Source organism: Megascapheus bottae, unplaced genomic scaffold, assembly GCF_031878675.1.
Source record: "Megascapheus bottae isolate mThoBot1 unplaced genomic scaffold, mThoBot2.hap1 HAP1_SCAFFOLD_76, whole genome shotgun sequence".
Taxonomy (NCBI): Eukaryota; Metazoa; Chordata; class Mammalia; order Rodentia; family Geomyidae; genus Megascapheus; species Megascapheus bottae.
In genome coordinates, this window is record NW_028327824.1 from 695,779 (window position 1) to 716,449 (window position 20,671).

A 20,671-nucleotide genomic window follows, 5' to 3' on the forward strand; every position below is an offset into this window, starting at 1 on the left:
ACATTTGGCTCTCAGTGTGATGTATTTGGCTTAGCATGATGAGTTCTCCTATCCATTGTCCTCATAATGATTTCACTCCATTTTTAGAGCAGACTCATTCCTCATTTTGTCCACATATAGCAGTTTTGTATATACTCATTGATGAGTAGGCAATAGTTTTGATTCCTGTGTTTCAACATTTTTGTTGTTGGTGTTGTGAGACCTGAACTCTGGGCCTGGGCTCTTTCCCTGAGCTCTTCAGCTCAAGGCTAGGGCTCTAACACTTTGAGCTTCAATGCACTTCCGTTTTTCTGGTGATTAATTGGAGAGTGCTGTGCCATGTATTTCCTGCCTATGCTACTTTGAACTGTGATCCTCAGATCTCGTCTCCTGACTAGTGAGGATTGCAGGCGAGAGCCACTGGTGTCCAGCTTCAACTCTTTTGAATAGTGCTAAAATAGGCACAAAGGTACGATGAGAAAAGATATGTTTTGTGTAACTTGACTCCATAAGGATATGGAAATTAGCATATTTTAAGTTTCTGTGGAAGCGGCATCTGAACTGGTTTGTAAATGAACACTGCTGTCTAGACACATCACTGGCCATGCTCACCACCTGCGTGATTTCACCTCACAAAACCTGATTGTCCTGCACCATCTCAAGCTTACCCTCCATGCTTGAGCTCATATGCTTACAACTGAATGTCAGCAGATAATTTTACGGACCTGTAAACTTTAAAAATGAACTCTGTTTCATGAATAAAATTGAGTCCTTTGTTCAACCACAAAATCTTTTTCTATGTGGTTTTGTTATTGTAATATATAGTGGGTTTACAGTTATATTTGCCAGATAGTAGGCACATTACTTCTCACACACTGATACTCCTCATGTTTTTGTCCTCATTCCCCTTCCCCACCCAATCATCTTGTTTTATCCCCTTCCATTTCTTATTTCAAATAAACAAATAAATGTTTGTACATTATGCCTGGCAACAAAGTCAGATATTGTAACGATATGAGATTAACCAAAGGGCAACAAAAGAGAAGAGAAATAACAAAGTACATTAAGAACAATAATCACACAAGATAAAGCTCTTGTTTCCATATTCTGAGATCCTTTCATTTAGCCTCATCCTATATGGCCTTAGGTTTTGTGCGATTGTAATCCTCTACCAGGAGAATCCTAGGTGCAAACACAAAATCTCTAAATTGTAATTTTCTTGACAACACTTTCACATTAATTTTTTAAATAACATTTATTGCTGTAAATCTTTTGGGTGTGATGGTAGATTTCACCTACGTTCTAAGCAAATAATTGGATTTTACTATGCTACAGGTCAAACTTCCTGTGCCACACTTGTGAGCTCTATACCTTTGTCTTTAAATTCTCACTGTCTTGCCATCACTAGAATGCCTGCTGGATAAGTGAATATTAATAACTTCTATGTTAGGTATTGTGGGAAACCAATATGAGTCTGGGGTCTAACAGAGTTATACTCGAATGGCCTATATTGAGGACAAAGGGTGAAGAGTACAATCTGCCTGCCTTCATGCAAGGGTGGAGTGACCTTTTTGCCTAAATTCTCACGGGTCATGACAGTGTGCTTTGATAGTATTCCCAGACTTGTTTGGTTACCCTCTCCCTCCAGGAGATAGATTTGCTGAGAATAACTTGATAGTTGAGACTGGATGATTCTTTATACAAACAATAAGTCTTCTGAGAATTCTTGTTATTATTCAAGTATGGAACTGTAGCTTGATTGCCAACATAAGCAATTGCTTTCTGTTCACTTGTACTAAGGTATAAAACAGACAAGCTGTTTAATAAAGTTGTCAGATGCAGCAATTGCTCTGGCCCTCCCAAACCCTTCTGTCTCTGTCTTATTTTCCTTTTAACCTCTCAGCCCTACTCTTCGAGGACCCTTGGCCGGCTGGCTCCGGAAAGGTATGGGGAGTGTAAGTTATCAATGTGTTTCTCCTATTTGGATTCTGCGCTTACTGTTCTTCTCTCATCTATAGACGTCATGTAACCATTTCATCCCACCTTATGATACAAACCCGGTAAGTTTCCGTGTATGCACACCTGGAAATGCGCAGACTGTAACACATGCCAGCCACTGCTGGGTGTGTGAGAGTACACTGATGATGGTTTTGCTGTTTATCCAGTGTTTGAATATTTCTACACCAAGATTAAAAATTACAGAAGCAAAATATTTATTGGAACACATAGAGAAATATGTTATCTGTCCCAGTTGTTAAAGTAGCCATTTCCATCAGTGAGCCTTGGCTCAGAACTCTGATGGGATTCTCTAGATGTTTGAACATACAGAGAAGTCACACAGGCCTGTGTTAAAAATGAGATTCAACCATGTCTTCCTACTCAGCTCATTTCCACACTGGTGCCCAAAGCATGTTTTGATATATAATTCATGAGATCCGGCTAGGGAACACGATGTTTAGAAATCAACAGGGAAATTTGAACTTTCTTCAAGTTAATGAAGAACATAATACTGAGCAGCACACTCACTTCAATATGGAAGTTACAAGTTGTTTTCCAAGAGGTACAAGACATGGGAGTATGGGCAGTATGCCTGAGAGATAGGAGTGGAGTGGGGGTTGGTTAATGCTATCGAGATGAGGTTGGTCAGATGCAATAGCCCTTAATGTTTTAAAGCAGCTTCCACAAAATAATGAAGTAGAAGTACAGCAACTTATTTGAACTAATCAGATAATTTTGAAACAAAAGTAGGAGTAATTCTGAATGTTTTCTTAGCAGCAATCAGTGACATGTGGCTAAGGTCACATAGAAATGCCAATGATACAATCAGATCACTACCCTAATTTGCAACAGTCAAAAAGCATAATATAGCTAAAAAACTAGAAGAAAGGTTGATGAACAGTTCTTTCCTTATGACTATACACTAATGTTTCCTGTGGTTTTGTGGCTTATTTTCTAGTTCACTTGCTATGTGGGATACAAAGCTCATTTATCATCTGCATCTGTGCTTCCATGATGCTTCTGTTCCTCCCTGCTGGCACCACTGTTGGCTCTCTGTCCAGCCTATCTGATTGATAAAGGATCTGCAGAACTCCCATCCAATATGGTGGTGGGCCTTTCAATATAACAGAGTTGTGGGGTACAGAAAACTGATTCAGGCTCCATTAGCTACTCTGTATGTGAAGTTTGTTTCCATTCCCTCCAGTAAGTTTGAGCTGCATACATGTACTGTGGCTATCTGCATTTGACCTTGTAGCTCCTTCTACTTGACTTCCAAAGAGAACAGGAGCAATTGTCTTTCCACATAGTCTACTGTTGCTTATTTTCAAGATTGAATATAAGGCTTTACTGTTATTGATAGCCATTTCCAACTCACCAGCATAATGCTGGACGGGAAAAGCACAGTTCAAGACTTCAAGCATTAGCAAGGAATACAGAGTCATGGGGCATAATGCCATAAAAGCAATGTGCATGCATGCACACACACGCACACAACACACACCCATTATAATTTCTTTGAGAATGTGATTTCACTAGAATACCCAGTCACAAAACTATAATCAATGATTTTTCTTGACATAGTTGTTGTTCACATAATTGTCCTCATTATCCATGCTAAAGAATGAAATTATAGTCAAATACCATGTAAATTCATTCGACTTACTTTTTTCACACACTTTTACTTCAGTTTATCTAAGCACCATTTTAAATGGTGCGTATGAAGAAGGATATTTCCTGTTTTTTTCATAGATATGAGACTCTACAAAAGCAAAGTTTAATGCTACATTGATGAAAATTTCTTTCCTGGTTAACCAACCCAATGTTAAATGTCCTCTTGTTTAAGCCATTTTAAAGCTAACATACTTTGTAGGAACTTATGTCCTTACTCCACATCTAAAATTCTGCTTCCATGTTCCCTCTTCTCACTCCTTGCTGTGCTAATGCTTCCTGTCTGACCTGCCTATCTGATAGGGAAAAGGAACTGAAGGATAGAAGCAGGACCCTCATCAAATGGGGCAGTCAGAGTAGGAGAATTCTTTGGTATTAAGTGTTGATCCTGGGTTTGTTTGCTCCTTTGTTTCTTAGGGCCTTCTCACTTCAGTGGCTTGTGTCTTCCATATATCCATTGTGGCAATCTTACTAAGCATTGTGTTTGTTAGTAGTTGATTTCACAACAGACCATAAGCAATTATCTTTTGTCCTTTTCAATGTTTTCCATTTATTTTTGTTGTATGAGAACTCAGTCAGTGAAAAACAGAGAAGCCAGATTTTGAGAGGCAGAACTGGGAGTCTTTATTGGAGAGCCAGTGACTGCAGGGAGACTTCTGTTCAAAGACCTGCAGCCTAGCATACAGCTTGCACAAAGCTTTTAAAGACAAAAAACACATGATTTGGGTGAGGAGCAGTCATTCTCTGGAGCCAATCTTCCCTAAAGCCAAACAGCATGGCATCTCCATATTCTCTGAAGACAAGCTCTCCTAAAAATGGCTTGTTTCACTTTGAAGGTTTTGTAGCTGGATGAAAAGCCCTTATCACCCAGCTTGGTGCCAGGATGGATGAGAGAACAAGGTGATGGTGTGGAGACCCAGTCTCCTTATTTCATTTTGACATCTGAAAAAATTTCATGCAGATATTTATGGGCTTTTATGCATCCTGTATATTCTTATCATATTCCAAAATGATTAAACACAAATGACAAGTTAACTCAACAATGATCATGTCTAGTTGAGGAAGTGACAGTGGCTGCAAAAAAGCTGTTTTCACCATTAACAAATTCAACACATACATGAAAAAAGAATCTGGAAGTAATTATGGAAGAAATCGTACGTCTGTCCATAGTGTATTGTCCACAGTAGTGTACCCATGGCCTTGAGCGTGTTTGGTATGTGCACTGTCACTTGAGATCCATCTGTAGCTCCTCCTCCCCACCACTGTTTTTGTTGGGTACTGAGATGGCAATTCAGGGGCCTGTAATAGACAAAGCTCTCAAGATAGTGTCACTATTTCACACGTGCTTGTTTCTTCAATGATACCTTTGTGCTTTCTCCATACTTTTGTTCTTGAGCATCCTGCTGTCTGACATCTAAAATAGTTTCTACTCTTATGCCTGAGGCCAGGGGAAACAAGTTTGAAGGAAACTCAGGGTAGACATGTGTCAGCATACAAATCCAATTCTTCAGCAAAATGGTGCCTGGAAGCATGGTGCCTGATTTAGTGCTTCAGCCATGAGGTAGAAGGTAGGATATCTGCAATGCCCTAGGCCAGAAGTTATAGTGGAAGAATACAGACACATGTGCACACACAGAAATACCTCAGGACTCTAGCCTTTCCCATGCTGGCCATGCATGCACCACATCATCTCCTGTTTATCTCGCTGGTGTGTAACTCCCATGAGCCCTCTGTTCATCTGTCTCTGTTTTTGAGGTGGTGCCACACCCAAGGGAAACTGTAGACTTTCTGGCTAGTCTCTTCCCCTTCTGAAGATGTAGGAATCGGAATTTGACAGTCAGCTGGAGAGAGCTGGGGCACACTGGGATGCCTTCCATCCACTTCCTTGTTCCCTCTTTGACCTCAAGAACCATATGTCCTTTTAGACTCTTTCTGTGTCCTTACTGGATTCCATGTACATCCTCACCACACTCATTTCCCTTATCCTCACCCTGTATGGCCATAGGTTCATTACTTTTGAGCTAATGTGATTCTCTGCTAGGAAAATCCTAGACATATACTAATGATTACAAATGAAGGAAACCTTGGAGCATAGGTTTCTTTGGGTCTGGCTTACTTCACTTAATATGATTTTTTCCAAGTCTTTCCATTTCCTTAAAAAATGGGGTGATGTCATTTTTTCTGATGGCAGCATAGAATTCCATTGTGTATACACACCACAATGTCTTGATCCAATCTTCAACTGAGGGACATCTAGATTGGTTCCATATCTTAGGTATGGTAAGTAATGCTGCAATGAATATGGTGATGGTACTAGGTTTAATATGTCCTTTTTTATGGACATTGGGGAAAATGCCCAGGAGTGGGATTGCTAGGTGATAATGGAACTGTACATTAAGTCTTTTGAGGAATTGCCACACTGTTTTCCAGAGTGGTTGAACAAGTTTACACTCCCACTCACAATGCAGTAGACTTCACTTCTGGCCACATCCATACTGGCAACTGTTGCTATTCGATTTCTTGATACTGGCCATTCTAACAGGAGTGAGGTGGAATCTCAAAGTTGTTTGGATTTACATTTCCTTTCTTTTCCTACTCCTGGGCTTGAGCTCAGGGCAAAGAACTGTCCTTTGGACTCTCTCAAGTCTAGCGCTCTACTACTTGAGCCTCAGCACCACTTCCGGCTTTTTTTTTCTATGTATGTGGTACCAAGGAATCAAACCAAGATCTTCATGCATGCTAGGCAGGCACTCTACCACTAGGCCAATCTCCTGAGCCCTACATTAAGGACAACAGTCACTCATTATATGGCTTTGGCTTCCTTATTCTGGAGGTCCTTACATTTAGTGTCATACTATTTGACCTAATGTCTCTGGATTTTATTCTATTGTAAATCTCTGCTAGGAGAGCCCAAGGTTTTTACTGATTATGACAAATGATTATGACAATGTCTATTGCCATACCACCCTGAATGCGCTCAATCTCCTCTACTGGCCATTCTTATTTCCTCCTCAGAGAAGTTTCTCTTTAAGTCTTTAGCCCACCTTTAAATGGGATCGTTGTGGTTTTTTTTTTTTGAGGATTTGTTTTTAAGAGAGCCAATATTTTGAGCCATTACTATATTTTTGATATGAGGTCCTTGTCTATTGTATGGCTAGTGAAGTTTTCCCACACTCTGGGCTTTCTATTTAACTTGCTAGCTATATGCTTTCCATACAGAACCTGCCCAATTATTGCAATCCCATTTGTCCAAACTTTATTATGTTGTGTTTCTGTGCCTTTATTAACCTGTGCTAAGGAGCCCTAGTGTGTCTCTTATTTATTCCTGTAAAGTTTCCAGGGTGTCGGCCTTTACCTCAAGGTCTTTGATCCATTTGGAATTAATTCTGGTGCAGGGTGATATATAAGGATCCAATTTTAGCTTTGTACAGGTGCTTAATCAATTCTGCCAGCACCATTTGTTGACCAGGCTATCTTTCTTCCATTCATATTTTTGCTCCCTTATCACAGATTAGGTGGCCATGGGTATGTGCGTTAATTTGTGGGTCTTCAGTCCTATTCCATTGGTCCTCTGGCTAGTTCTGGTACCAATACCATGTTGTTTTGATTAGTATAGCTCTGTAATGGAGTCTGAAGTTTGGTATTGATATTCCTCTAGCACCAAGCATTCAGTCTTTCAGCTCTGTGTACCTTCATGCTGCAGGAAAAGAAATAAAATGTAATCTAATAGAATGTAAGAGAAGGGCTACCTCCTTTCCTTGAAAATCTGTTCAGGGCACTTTCCCCAATTCTCCTTGCACGTCCTGGAGACTGCTACCCACCTAGGAAAAGAGAAAGGTCATGTGGTGGGTATCCTTGTGACCAACATTTTTCCCATCTTTCTCCTTCTCCACCAACCAAGGTGTTCAAAAGTCATTGTAAAGAAAACAGGAAGGAGAGTAGTAATGTAAAGAAATGGAGGGAAGTTAATAAAAGATGCCTTGGGAAAGGAAGCAAGGAAGAAAGGATTTGGGAAGTAAGAATTATCTTAAATGGTTGTTTCCAGGTGAAGAAAGGAGGAAATTAAGACTATTGCTGGATTGAGTAAGGAGCAGCTGGTATGAGTATGTCTTGGTTTGAGAAGGTAGAGCTTATTAGTAAAGTTAGTGAAGATAGTATGCAAGAAGAGGAAAAAGGGAGTTCCCACACACCCCTCCACAGAACTACTACTGCCACAAGTTTCCCCCAAAGGAAGCTGGGGAGAACTGGTGAGGTAAGAGGGGATGTTACATCCCGTACAGAGTCAGTTAGTGATTCCCATTCCAAAATTAACCAGAGTCCAGATATCAAAAATACAGACTTCAAAAGCATGCCTATCTAATACTCATTCCTATCTGTCTTTTAACTGGGAAGGAACACATATCTACCACCTATTAGTTCTATTTATACTGAGTCTACCATCCATATTCTTTACTCCAGAAAATGACCAAGGCCTCCCACCAGGCCCTTACCATTCTAATCCAGTCACAGATTCTGACTGGTTATTCTTAACAGGTCCACCATGCTGTCCTCTAGCCAGTGGCCACATGTCAGTCAGGAGTAGTTAGGGACATACCTACCAATGCAGAACCACCTACAACATAGGAGACAGGTACCAGCCACATCATTCAATACTTTCTTTTCTAGCCTGAACAGATGGCTCTCCTTTCTTCTGCCATTTATGGGTGCTCTATGTTTGGTCTTTTGTTTTTATCTGTACAGCTCCTGCCTTTTAAGTCCTTTAGATTTCATCCAGAGACAAGTAGGTGCATTCACCACAGAGGAACTGTTACTACTGTCTTTTCCTGGGTGGGATAACATTTCTGCCTTCTACCCTTGAGGTGGATGCCCCTTGTTAGTAGGAAGTAGCCAGAGGGAGTCTGTGCTCCTTTATAATGTTCAAAAGGCTGGGATGATAGGTTGGCCTGGGAAAATGGCCCCTTCCCTGATTCTTCTCTCCTTGACAAACTGCACCAAGACTCCTTCCCCTTAGTTCTCTCTCCTAGCAAAAGTGCACCTGGACCTCCCTAGAAGTTCTGTTACTCAAGTTAAGTTTGGGGGACTAGATTGCCCTCTTAAGTTGGTGATGGTATTGAGAGTGTCTCCAAACCTCCAGAGAGCCACAACTGAGTTAATGATCAGACAGCCCATTGGCCTGATCAGGCTTTATGTTTTCTCAAATACATATATCCTAGTACTTTACCTTCCTTTTGTAGAAACATAAGTAGTTCAGCTTCTGGAAGATTTATTTGGGGTCATTTTATCTTATTTTCTCAATGAGATCATGCCAAATGGCTGTATGTCCTTTCTCTGTCTCTACCTCATGACTCTTTAGTAGATGTAATGGTTTGGGTAGCTCTGCCCAGTCTGTTGGACTCTCATAGAAGGAAATTTTGCCTAAAAATCATCACAATTGGGTAGCTGAGTTGAAATGGGAAACCAAATAGCCAGCAAGTACGTAGTAAATAGTCGACACTGAGGAGGTGGTGTGGGGAAGGGTAAAAAGAAAGAAATGCATCATTTAGTCATGGCTAAAATGTTATTATTGCTTAAGAAAATACTCTGGGGTTGGTAGTGTGGCCTAGTGGTAGAGTATTTGCCTAAAATACAGATAGGCCATATTCAGTCCCTCTGTACCACATGCACGTAAAAAAGCCAGAAGTGGTACTGTAGCTCAATGGCAGAGCAGTAGACATGAGCAAAATGTGTCCAAGGACAGTGCCTAGATCTTGAGTTCAAGCTACAGGACTTTCAAAAAGAACAAAAATAATAAAGTACTCGGTCATGGGTCCCAGTAAATCCCTCAGTAGCCACAGTAGGCCATAATTGCTAAAACATTTCAGGCTCCCCTGAAATTACCTTACATAGCCACCAGATGGTGATGTGCCCATGAACTATTTTTTTTTTTTTTTTTTTGCCAGTCCTGGCCTTGAGCTCAGGGCCCAAGCCCTTGTTCTTAGACTTTCTCAAGGCTAGAGCTCTACCACTTGTGCCTTAGCACCACTTCCAGGTTTTTACTATGTATGTGGTACCGAGGAATTGAATCCAGGTCTTCGTGCATGCTAGTCAAGCACTCTACCACTAGGCCAAATTCCTGGTTCAGCCGATGAACTATTGTGCACGCTCCTTCCAGCCTGCTCAAGGACTCAGAAAAGTCTGTGTGTGTGTGTGTGTGTGTGTGTGTGTGTGTGTGTGTGTGTGTGTGTTTGTGTGTTTGTGTGTGCATGTACTTGTGTTGAAGGGGTTGAACTCACAGCCTAGGCATGCCCCCTGAGTATTTTTTTGGTCTAGTACTCTGCAACTTTAGCTATAGCTCAAGGATTGTTTCTTTGGGGGGTGGGCAGGGGAGATCATTAATTGGAAATAACAGTCTTGTAATCCTCTTTCCAGGATGGGCTTCATACAATAATCCTAAATTTCAGCTTCCTGAGTAACTAGAGTTACAGGTGTGAGTCACTAGCAACCACTGAACTGTGGGTTTACAGATGTAATTGTGAGGCAGGGGTGAGGCAGGTGGGAGGGCTGTTGTGTGACTTCCTATTAGAATCCTTGTCTACCATGCCAAAGGGTGGGGGGTTAAAAATTAGGAATACAAATGGTTTAGAGGCATAAGCTGGGACTCACAGGAGCAGCCTGTAGCCAACTAGTAACCAAAGGAAGGAACCTGAAGAACTGTATGTGAGCCCTAACCATCAAGAACAGAAGAACAAGAACAACAGGGTTGGGGAGGCCATATACTGCTGGGGAGCCTGGGTGGGCATCAAAGCTACGTAGTGTGGAAGATGAACAGACTGTGATCATAGCTAGTTACCTGATTGATGGACTGATTCTTCATCAATGGACAGGGCCATAGAGGTCACAGAGGAGGGGATGCCTTGGGGCAACAACAGGAAGATCCTGGGAGTTCCCAAGCAAGACAGTGAGTGAAGAAAACTCTGCTTTGGGGAAATGAACCTAGGCTTGAACCAGTATCTTCTAAGCCTGATTTGGGGAAGGAGAAGCATGATTGATCTCATCTTAGTAAAGTGGACAACCTGCCTCATACACTGTCGGGCACTTTCCAGAGCTACCATAAACCCTCTGCATGCAGTTGTTTCCAGGAAGTATCTGCCTGGAGACTCCATCTCCCCATATCCTCACCCTGCAGACAGAGGAGTCAGGTAAGTGAGAGTGAGCTGCCCAGCATGGGCCAGCATGACTAGTCTGACTCCTCTTCACACCTCCTGCTCACACTTTCTTCCCTCAGCAGGGCCTGGATACACTGAGCAAGACTACAAACATGGTTAATCAACAGACAGCCCACAGATTACACAATGAGCTCAAGAATCTAAACCCCCTTCAAAGCAACTCAAGAAATGGGCAAATGTGATACACATATTAACACTGGCCAATAAACACACGAGTAAATGCTAAACATCTCCAGTCATAAAGGAAATGAAAATCAATCCAACACTAACATTGCATTTCACTCCAGTAAGATTGGCCAAATTCAAGAATATGAGTGGCAACAAATACTAAGGAATGGAAGGGAAATGGAACTTAGTACACTGTTAGTTGTTATTATTAAATTATTAATTCATATTGTGATTAAATGTTACTAATATTGGTTGTAAATAATTTATTGTTAGCATTAAGGCATCTTTAAATTTACAACATGTATTAAGCACCATAACAGAGGTAAAGAAAATTTTGGTAGTTCCTAAATGTTCAATTCCAATGTGTGTAAAGAAGACTGTGACAAAGAAAAGTAAGAACCACTCATTGTTTCCCTTTCCTTCCTCCTTCCCTCCCTCTCTTCCTTCCTTCCTTTCTTCTTTCCTTCCCTGATTTCTGCATTTTATCCACTAGTTTAATTTACCTTTAATATTCTGTTCTTCCACATAGTAAATAAAAAAAGGGAAATAAAGTAGAAGATGGAAAGGGAATGAAGTATCCAAGGCAGTTTTGCTCTTGTCTTTGTATATGCAACAGCTGATGATTAAATGTTGCAAGAAGAGAGTAGAGTCTGGCACCAGAGTTTTACACCTGTAATCCTAAATATTCAGGAGGCTGAGATATGAGGATCATGCTTTGAATTTGAGCTGGAGGAATGATATTAGAAATACTTCTCTGGAATAAGCACTGAAATTTACAAGATGAGGTGTGATTCTAGAGGTAGATCACCAGATAAGAGAAAAAGAAAGAGAAAGAAAAAGTACAAGTTCTGGTCTATAGGAGGGGGTAAGAGAGCTAGGGGGAGGAGCAGGACAGAAGGGGGGAGGGGAGGAGCAGAAGCAGGGGGTGGAAAGAAGAGATGAAGAAATTGAAAACAGAAAAAAGGGAGAGAAATAGTAGATAACAGAACAACTTTACCTAGAATTGAATTACTCTGAGCATCTGAGTCCACCCAGCAACACACCCTAGAGTGAATTTACAAATACTATTCCCATGGGAATCAGAGCCATCGGTAGGGATGACTCCAGGGCTGCACCCTGTTGAACACAAGAGACTTGCTTACTTGTGGTGCTAGTAAAACCCAGATGTGTTCAGGAAAGGATGAATATTTCAGGAGACTCAAATCCAAATAGAGAGGGGAACACTGATAGGCAGAGGGGAGGATGCGGGAAGTGGGTCACAAGACCACCTGAGGGAGACATGTCTAGGGGGAGGAGGTGCTGCTCCACCTTGAAATCCGCCACTCCCACCATTGGCTGCGTGTCCTGGGGAGGGCTGGTGGCAAGCTCTTCAGCACCCAGGGAGGAACCAGGATCATCTAGGGCTGCAAATTCCCTATGCAGTGACAGAAAAATCACCTGTGGCCAAAACTCACCACAGGAAGCTGCCAGTCATTCCTGGGGTCCTAGGTGTCACCAGTGAGGAACCCCCGAGGTAGCCAGTCAAAGCCATCTGGCCAGCAGTCCAGAAGATGTACCAATAAGGGACCAGGCATGGGATGAAGCGATGCTCCTGAGCCGCTCAGGCTCTTGTCAGGAGGAGAGTTACACCAGCCAGGACTTAGGAAAGAAAGTTACCCTCCTGGGCCTTCAGTTGTCCTGTGGACCACCAGGCCTTGCTGCTCACACGCTGGGGGCCGGGGGTCTATGAGAAAGGCCGGATCGATAAGTGGGCGTGGGCTTCTGCTGGGGCCTAGAGGGGATCTACCGGGAGATAGGACCTGGATTGGACATGGACTTGCTCTGGGGGGATGGGGGCTACAGGAAGACAGGCCCTGTACAGGACGTGGACATGCTCTGGGGGCGGGTCTACCTGAAGACAGGACTTGTACTGGACGTGGGCTTGCTCTGGGGCGGGTCTACCTGAAGACAGGACCTGTACTGGATGTAGGCTTGCTCTGGGGCGGGTCTACCTGAAGACAGGACCTGGATTGGACGTGGACTTGCTCTGGGGGCTGGTCTACCTGAAGACAGGACCTGTACTGGACATGGACTTGCTCTGGGGCGGGTCTACCTGAAGACAGGACCTGCACTGGACGTGGACTTGCTCTGGGGGCGGGTCTACCTGAAGACAGGACCTGTACTGGAGGTGGACTTGCTCTGGGGGAGGGTCTACCTGAAGACAGGACCTGGACTGGACGTGGACTTGCTCTGGGGTGGGTCTACCTGAAGATAGGACCTGGACTGGACGTGGACTTGCTCTGGGGCGGGTCTACCTGAAGACAGGACCTGTACTGGCCGTGGACTTGCTCTGGGGCGGGTCTACCTAAAGACAGGACCTGTATTCGATGTGGACTTGCTCTGGGGTGGGTCTACCTGAAGACAGGACCTGTATTCGACGTGGACTTGCTCTGGGGCGGGTCTACCTGAAGACAGGACCTGTACTGGACGTGGACTTGCTCTGGGGCGGGTCTACAGGAAGACAGGACCTGTACTGGACATGGACTTGTTCTGGAGGCGGGTCTACCTGAAGACAGGACCTGGACTGGATGTGGACTTGCATGCATCACTTGCACCATCAGATGGGAACTAGTTACCACCCTTAAAATCAACAGGGAAAGTGGATTTTTCTTCATGTTCGCTTCAAGCTAATTCATCTATCCTGCGTTTCACTTTTTTTAACATTGATTTTTACATCCTATTTCAAATGTCATGTTTAACAAAGGGAATCTCAATATACTGTCACTGGCTCATAGATTTTAGAATATAAATAAAATTAAGCTGAGTCTTTGTATGGCATAGATAATATTAATCTACATAATAAAACATTATGTCTATAGAGTATATTGCCCATCATAGATTTTTTATGTCTATGTAGTTACGTTTATATATGCAGGTTACTGTACTTTCTTTACATTGTCAGAGTGAGGAAACTATCACTCCATATCACCCAGAGTGAAACCCCATACCTAATAGCAGTCATATTTCCTGTTCTTTTCCTGACTCTCCATCAGAGCTATAAACAACTACCAATGTATCTGTGTATTTGCTTTTTCAGACTTTTCATGGATTGTTTTTCTTTTTTTTGGGGGGGGGGATGTGAAAACGTTTACTATCAAATTAAGAACAGGCGGCAAAGGCAACCTATTCTGCGTTTCTCAAAAGATAGATGAGAGGCCAGGAAGCCAGATCTCGCCCCGGAGTAAAGAATTACAGAGTCAAATGTGCATAACAGTACTCTAGCAGGCTGTGAATTTATACAGGAGTTTACATGACTACTGCTAACAATACAACTTATACATCTGAGAAACAAATACATGTTTCTGAAACAAGTATCCCCGTGGTAAGCCACATGTGCACGGTGGGGCCACCCAGGTGGCAGGAGTGAAGGCTGGTGCCCACCGCCATCCTCACCCCCAGCCTCAATGGCAGAGGCACACCTGCACACCACCACAGGTGCTCTTACTGCGTCTTTTGTTTACATGAGAGCGGCACAGTCCCGGAAGGGATGCCTGCACCTTTATGTCCAGGATGCCAGGGCCAGCTTCAGCAAGTGAGTCAAGGTTCCTCTCAGCACTGCTGCCTCCACTCTCCAAACCAGCTGCACACAGGAAGAAGACAATAAGGACATCACACTGCTTGACAAAGGCTGTCTTCATTCCCCGACAGCAACGGGGACCCGCTTGTTGATTCTGCACACACAAGGTCAACAGCTCTCAGCTATGTACCAACACAGACTTTGGTCTCAAACGTTAGTCCCAGCCAACTCCTGCCTTTTCCAGAACCTACAATTAATTCAAGTGGCAAACAGATTAGTTCCCCACATAATCTCTAGGCTTCAGAATGTTCCAAACTGGGATTTATTCCACGTACAACGTCATGATATGAAATAAAGTCCAAAAAATTCTCAAGTTTCATTTATTTCAAGGCACTTTCCACCAGAAGGCATAAAAATGAAAAGAAAAAGCTAATCTGTACAATACAACCATGTTTCAATAGTCACCAGAGTGAGATCCCAAGGAGGCAAAGAAGGAAGCCATACTGAAACTGACTAACTCGGTTTGCTTGCTGCAGTCGAAGACTACAGCCCAGGAAGGGCAGGAGGAGCAGCCCCCGGCAGGGACTCACGCCCAGTCCACTGGCGATCCCGGGAAGAGACCCCAGTGTCTGAAACCGTCCAGGCATTCTGACTTTGGCGGATCTCAGCACTGACTGAATTGTAAATAAAATAGCAACACTTTGTCATATAACCACTCACCAATACTTCATGAGAGCCCCATTCATGACCCCACTGTCTGTGGATAATCCTGTTACTCTGTCTCCCACACCTCTGAGCGTGAGAACAAGTCAAACTGATTATATAGTTAGTACCTATGTAAACAATCTTATATACACTAATAAGATAATGTCAGTTATCTGGTACTTTACTTTATCTCTCCCTAATGTCTGCTACATTTAAACTACTAACTACTTGAAGATTAAAACTCCCTTATCAACTACCTTAATTTTATCCTCAAATCTAAGGAAGGAAAGAATCCCTCTAAAGAAAGATCACAGCTAGAGATGGCTGCTGAGACCTACCCTGCCTGGAGCCAAGGGTAGACTACCAACACCATCCTGTGGCCTGCAGGGCAGCAAAGGGTCCCTCTGGGGCCTGGGTTGGTTACAGAATGCCCATAACAGCTGCAGCTCCACATCTTTTATATTCACTCTAGCTAAGCATGAGTACAGCCGAACCGCCTACCTCCTGAAGCCAAGAGCCGAGGATACCTCACTCAGTTCCAAGGAGGTGGGAAGTAAGTCCTCTGGGAGAACGGCTGACAAGATACTGAAGGAACATGCTCAAGAAGGCAGGGCACATTGGGTACAGTGGTTCCACCAGGACCCTAGTCGCTCGAGAGCAGACTGGGAGGACATGGTTTGAGACCAGACCAGGCAAAGCTAGTGAGACTCCCTCTTAACCAAGAAAAGATGAGTGTGACAGGTGCCTGTCACCCTAGCTATATGGAAAGGGTACACAGGAGGACTGAGGCCAGCCTGGCATAAACAGGAAATACTATTTAAAAAATGACAAAACCTAAAAGGATAGCTGAATGCCTGTGGCTCACACCTGTAACCCTAGCTACTCAGGAATCTGAGATCTGAGGATTGCCATGCAGTGCCAATCCAGGCAGGAAAGCATGTTATCTCCAATTAGCCATCATAAAGCTGCAAGTGGATCTGTGGCTCAAGTGGTAGAGTCTTCAACAATAAAGCTAAGGAACAGCATCCAGGTCCTGAGTTCAAGCCTTAGTACTGGCACACAAAACAAGCATGAAGGGCTATAGCCATGGATCAAGTAGTAGAGCACTTGCCTAGTTAGCTAGCACAAGGCCCCGAGTTCTGACCCCAGCACTGGCTAGAAACAGAAAGCCAGCACATACAAAGGAGTGTGCTAAGAGGCCAATCAGCTGTCAACTAAGCAGTTAGGTATTAGCCAATGAGCAATCATAGCCCGCTCTAACCTAGCTCGTTGGTATGCCTCAAGCTGCCCAACAAGGCAAGCAGTCCCCTAGTTCCAGTGTCTGGGAGGCTGAGGCCACGCGGGGGAGGGGGGAAAGATGGCATCTGCACTGCTTACATTCCCACCAGGCTTACTGAAGGGGGTCCCTGCTCCAGCAAGGTCTCCCCACACATCTCTGCCCTGATCTACATATGTACACACCATCGCCCAGCAGAGTCTAGTGCCATGCCACACCTCACGGCTACACTTCCCACCAAGTGAGGAGCAAATAACTGAAAAAAGCAGGACATCTGCAGCGTTGCTGACAACTGGAGTTGAGAACTACTCTGCCAAGCTCAGGAGCAGACGAGAAAGGCTGACAGGCCTTGTGTGACAGCCTCGGTCCTGGTCCCCACCAGCACCCAGGGCTGTCTTGCTGTCACACACACAAACTGGTTGAAGTCACTCTGCAGCTGTCACCACTGTATCAGCATAGGAAAGTATACCAAAAACAAGGGCTGCTTGAGATGATGAGGACTTCTCATGGGACTTTCTTAGAATCAAAGAGAAACCTTTATTTTCAACAAAATTACCTGTAAGAGATGGCCCACTGGTCTGCTATGAACAGTCTCTCATCACATACAGCACCAAAATATATATTAAAAAAAAAACCACACAGCCTGCCCCTCACACACACATCACCCCCAAAAGCCATACAATCCAAACCAAAAGGCATGAACAAACCAAACTCAATACCTGCACACACAAGTTGTCTTTGAATTAGGATTTACAAATTTATATTCTTTCGTATGGGAAAAAACACACACAAAAAACAAAAACAAGATGGTAAGGAAAAACTTGAAGATGAAGGCTTGACAAGTCTTAAGAAAAATTTCAGAAAACATAGTCTGTCTACAAGCTAACAGAAAGCCAAAGAACGATCAGTGCTTTTCCAATGTTTTGGGTGGGAGGCTTTATGGCTGACTGATAACCGCCACCAACGCAGACTTCCAACGCAGCCTTCCTGGCCAAGGAGCTCATGGGCAGCCAGAAACACCAGGAGCCCACAACAAGGAAGGTCGGCCGTCCAACCCTCAGGTCGCATCACAGTGCACACACGGCATCAGACTCCAAGAGTCGGGGTCTTTCGCTGTGGGTTTGCCAGCATTTTAAAAGGGTGGCTTTCCCCCTTTCAAAAGATGGTGGCTCAAAAACAACATGAAGTACAAGGGGAGAAAGGTTCTTTACTGCAGTGAGGCTCTGTCAGTCGTGGCCCGAGAGAGGCGAGTCCTATGCCGGTGACTGCGGGGGTCCAGGCACAGGCTCTTCTTGGGCTCCTCAATCACACCTTTGCTGAGGTCTGTCATTTTGGGATATTTTACTTTCTTCTGGTCCAACTCATTCTGAGCCCAAAGTAGCAGTTTCAGTAATTTTGCCAGCTTAGGTGTGGACTCAGGATTTTCATAATCTAGAGCAGCTTGGTTAACTTCACTCCACCCCTTTTGCCTCTGCATCATGTGAAGGAGGTCTCCAAAGGGAGACTCTTCAGGGCTGTCGAAGGCCAGCAGGGCCGTGCGCTCCATCTCTGTGAGGCACTCTCTGCTCTCCTCACCCTGCTCGGCCAGCTCTGTCTGGGCGAACTCCAGGGCTGCCTCAGTCTCACAATGGCGGATCAGCTCCATCAAATGCTGTTGCTGCAGATGAAAATAAAGATACCGGTTTGAGTCCAAGAGCTGTGGGTGGAGGCTGTTGATCAGGGCGATGGCTTCCTGAATCTGACCCTTCAGAATCATCTCCCGAATCTTCATTACTCGTTCATCAAGGGTTTCCAAATCCACACTTGGTTCAATCCCAGATTCCATTCGAAACTTCTCTGCTGCTTCCTTGAAACCCTCTGTGACTAGGTAGTTCATGATGAGACGATTCATGTCTGCTCGTTGAACATGCAAGTTATTGAGCTTTTCCATTCATTCATCTTTCGTTATTTCATCGGGTTTTTCTGCATAACTCATTCTGATTTATTCCGTGCGAATCCCGCCTCCCTCAGGACACGGCCGAGGCGGCGGCTCCCGGGTCGGGGCAGGGCGGCAGCCTCATGGATTGTTTTTCTTAGTATGCTTTGGAAGTTCCTCCTGGTTGTAGTATGTATCTATATATCTACTCTGCACTCGTTTGGAAGGTCAATACCCCATCGCATAGACATGGCATATTTCAAGCATTCATTTGTGTTGTTACTACTTTTTGGGTGGTTTGAGTGATACAGCAGTGAACATTTGTGGATAAGTGCTTTCATTTCTCTTGGGTATGTACACAGCTTACATTAGAAGTATTGATTCCTGTGGTCACTGTGAAGATCTGCCTCATTACATGCATTTTCCAAAGCAGTTGCATCACCTTGTAGTCTTGTTCCCAATTCTTCCCCATGTCTCTTCTCAGCCTTCGGTATTGTCTGTGTTTTTGGGTACAGCCAGCTGTATTTCAAATGTTTTCATTGTGAGGAAAAATTCATTCAGTTCTATTTCCCCTCAATAGTATTGCATAGAGAATCTGAAGTATTCTGAAAAACTTCTTTCAGTATGTTGAGAGATTCCTTTCTCACCATTCCTGTGCATATTGACACATAAGTTACAAATAATCTTGTATTAGCTTATATTAATTTTAAGGTGGAGAATTGGATTGCCTTTTTCTCATACATGTATACAATATATTGTAATCAATCTTCCTTTATTACTTTCCCCAAATTTTTTCAACAGGTTTCTTTGCTCTGTCAGAATTTTTGCAAACTAGCTATTTCAATATTTACCCACTACTTTTATTGTACCCACCCTTCTCCATTTATACTTAAGTAGTCCTTTAGTCAAATTCCTGCTGTATATTTATCCATATAGGCCTAAACATGAATATATATATTCCTTTTAGTTTTTGATTCCGCATATGAATGAAGACCTAATTTTTGTGAAGTTAGTTTGTTGGGTTCTATGAGATGTTCTCAAATTGCCTCCCATTTTGTTGCATTTTTAGTTTGTATGGCTGTGTAATATTGCAGCTATACAGACATTAATATTGAGCGCATCAACAGTCTTTATAAAAATAAGAAGTCATGTTTATGTCTCCTCTTCCTACACATTACTTTCTATAACTAGGGCAAATTCTGAAGTGGATAGATCGTATTGACTTAACTGTTTCAATTTTCCTTGGTATTGACATTGGTTTCAGCATTTTGGTATAATGAGAATTACTAATTTTGTTTGCATACTTATCATTTTATAATGATTAATTGATTAGCATTTATGAATAGTACCATGGGGTTTAATTATGATATTCCTATACATATGTACATTGAACTTTGAATGAGTTTCTCCTGTCCTATTCCTTTTTAACCCATTTGTTCATAAAGCATTTAATAGGTTTCTGCAGACTCTCTCCATATATAGGTGAGTGTCTGTATGAAACATCTTCCTGATACCTGGTTTCCATCTCCCTCTCTGACTTATTTAATCAGCAGGTTTCCCTTTGTTGTGTTTTCGTTTCACTTTGTTTTGTTTTTTTATTACACATATCCCATTTTTACTATTGTTTATTATCATTACTTTAGATCTAGTTTCCACATGAATGGAAACCTGCGCTATTTGACATCTTGAGCTTGGTTTATGTCAGTCAACATGATGATCCCAGTTGCATTCATTTGCCTAGAGACAATGATATTTGACTCTTCTTCATGTGAATCAAACTCCATTGATTGTAAGTATTACATTTTTTCCTTTTGCCAATCCTAGCACTTGAACTCAAGGCCTGAGCACTGTCCTTGGGATTTCTCAGGGCTAGGGTACTACCACTTCTGGCTTTTTCGGGCTTTTGTGTAGGTAGTACCAAGGAATGTAACACTGGGTTTTGTGCATACTAGGCAGGCACACTACCCCTAGGCTATCCTCTGGGCCCGAGTGTTACATTTTCTTTATGCATTCATTGGTTGTTGTTTACCTTGGCTGAGGCACAGCCTAACTGTTGGGAAGAGCACTACAATAAAAATGGGTATTATAAATGTTTAACTGTTTTAACAACTTACACTTCTCCGGATGTATGTCCAAAGGTCATATAGCAGCATCTGAGTTTTATGTCTAATCAATCCTTTGACTCTTTATGCAAAGGTCAC

The 20,671-nt window shown here is 43.1% G+C and overlaps 1 pseudogene; it reads right to left on the minus strand.

Moving 5' to 3' along the window:
* Window positions 1–17,662: 17,662 nt before the first annotated feature.
* Window positions 17,663–18,530, minus strand: LOC150039136 (glucose-induced degradation protein 8 homolog pseudogene; annotated as a pseudogene).
* Window positions 18,531–20,671: the final 2,141 nt, after the last annotated feature.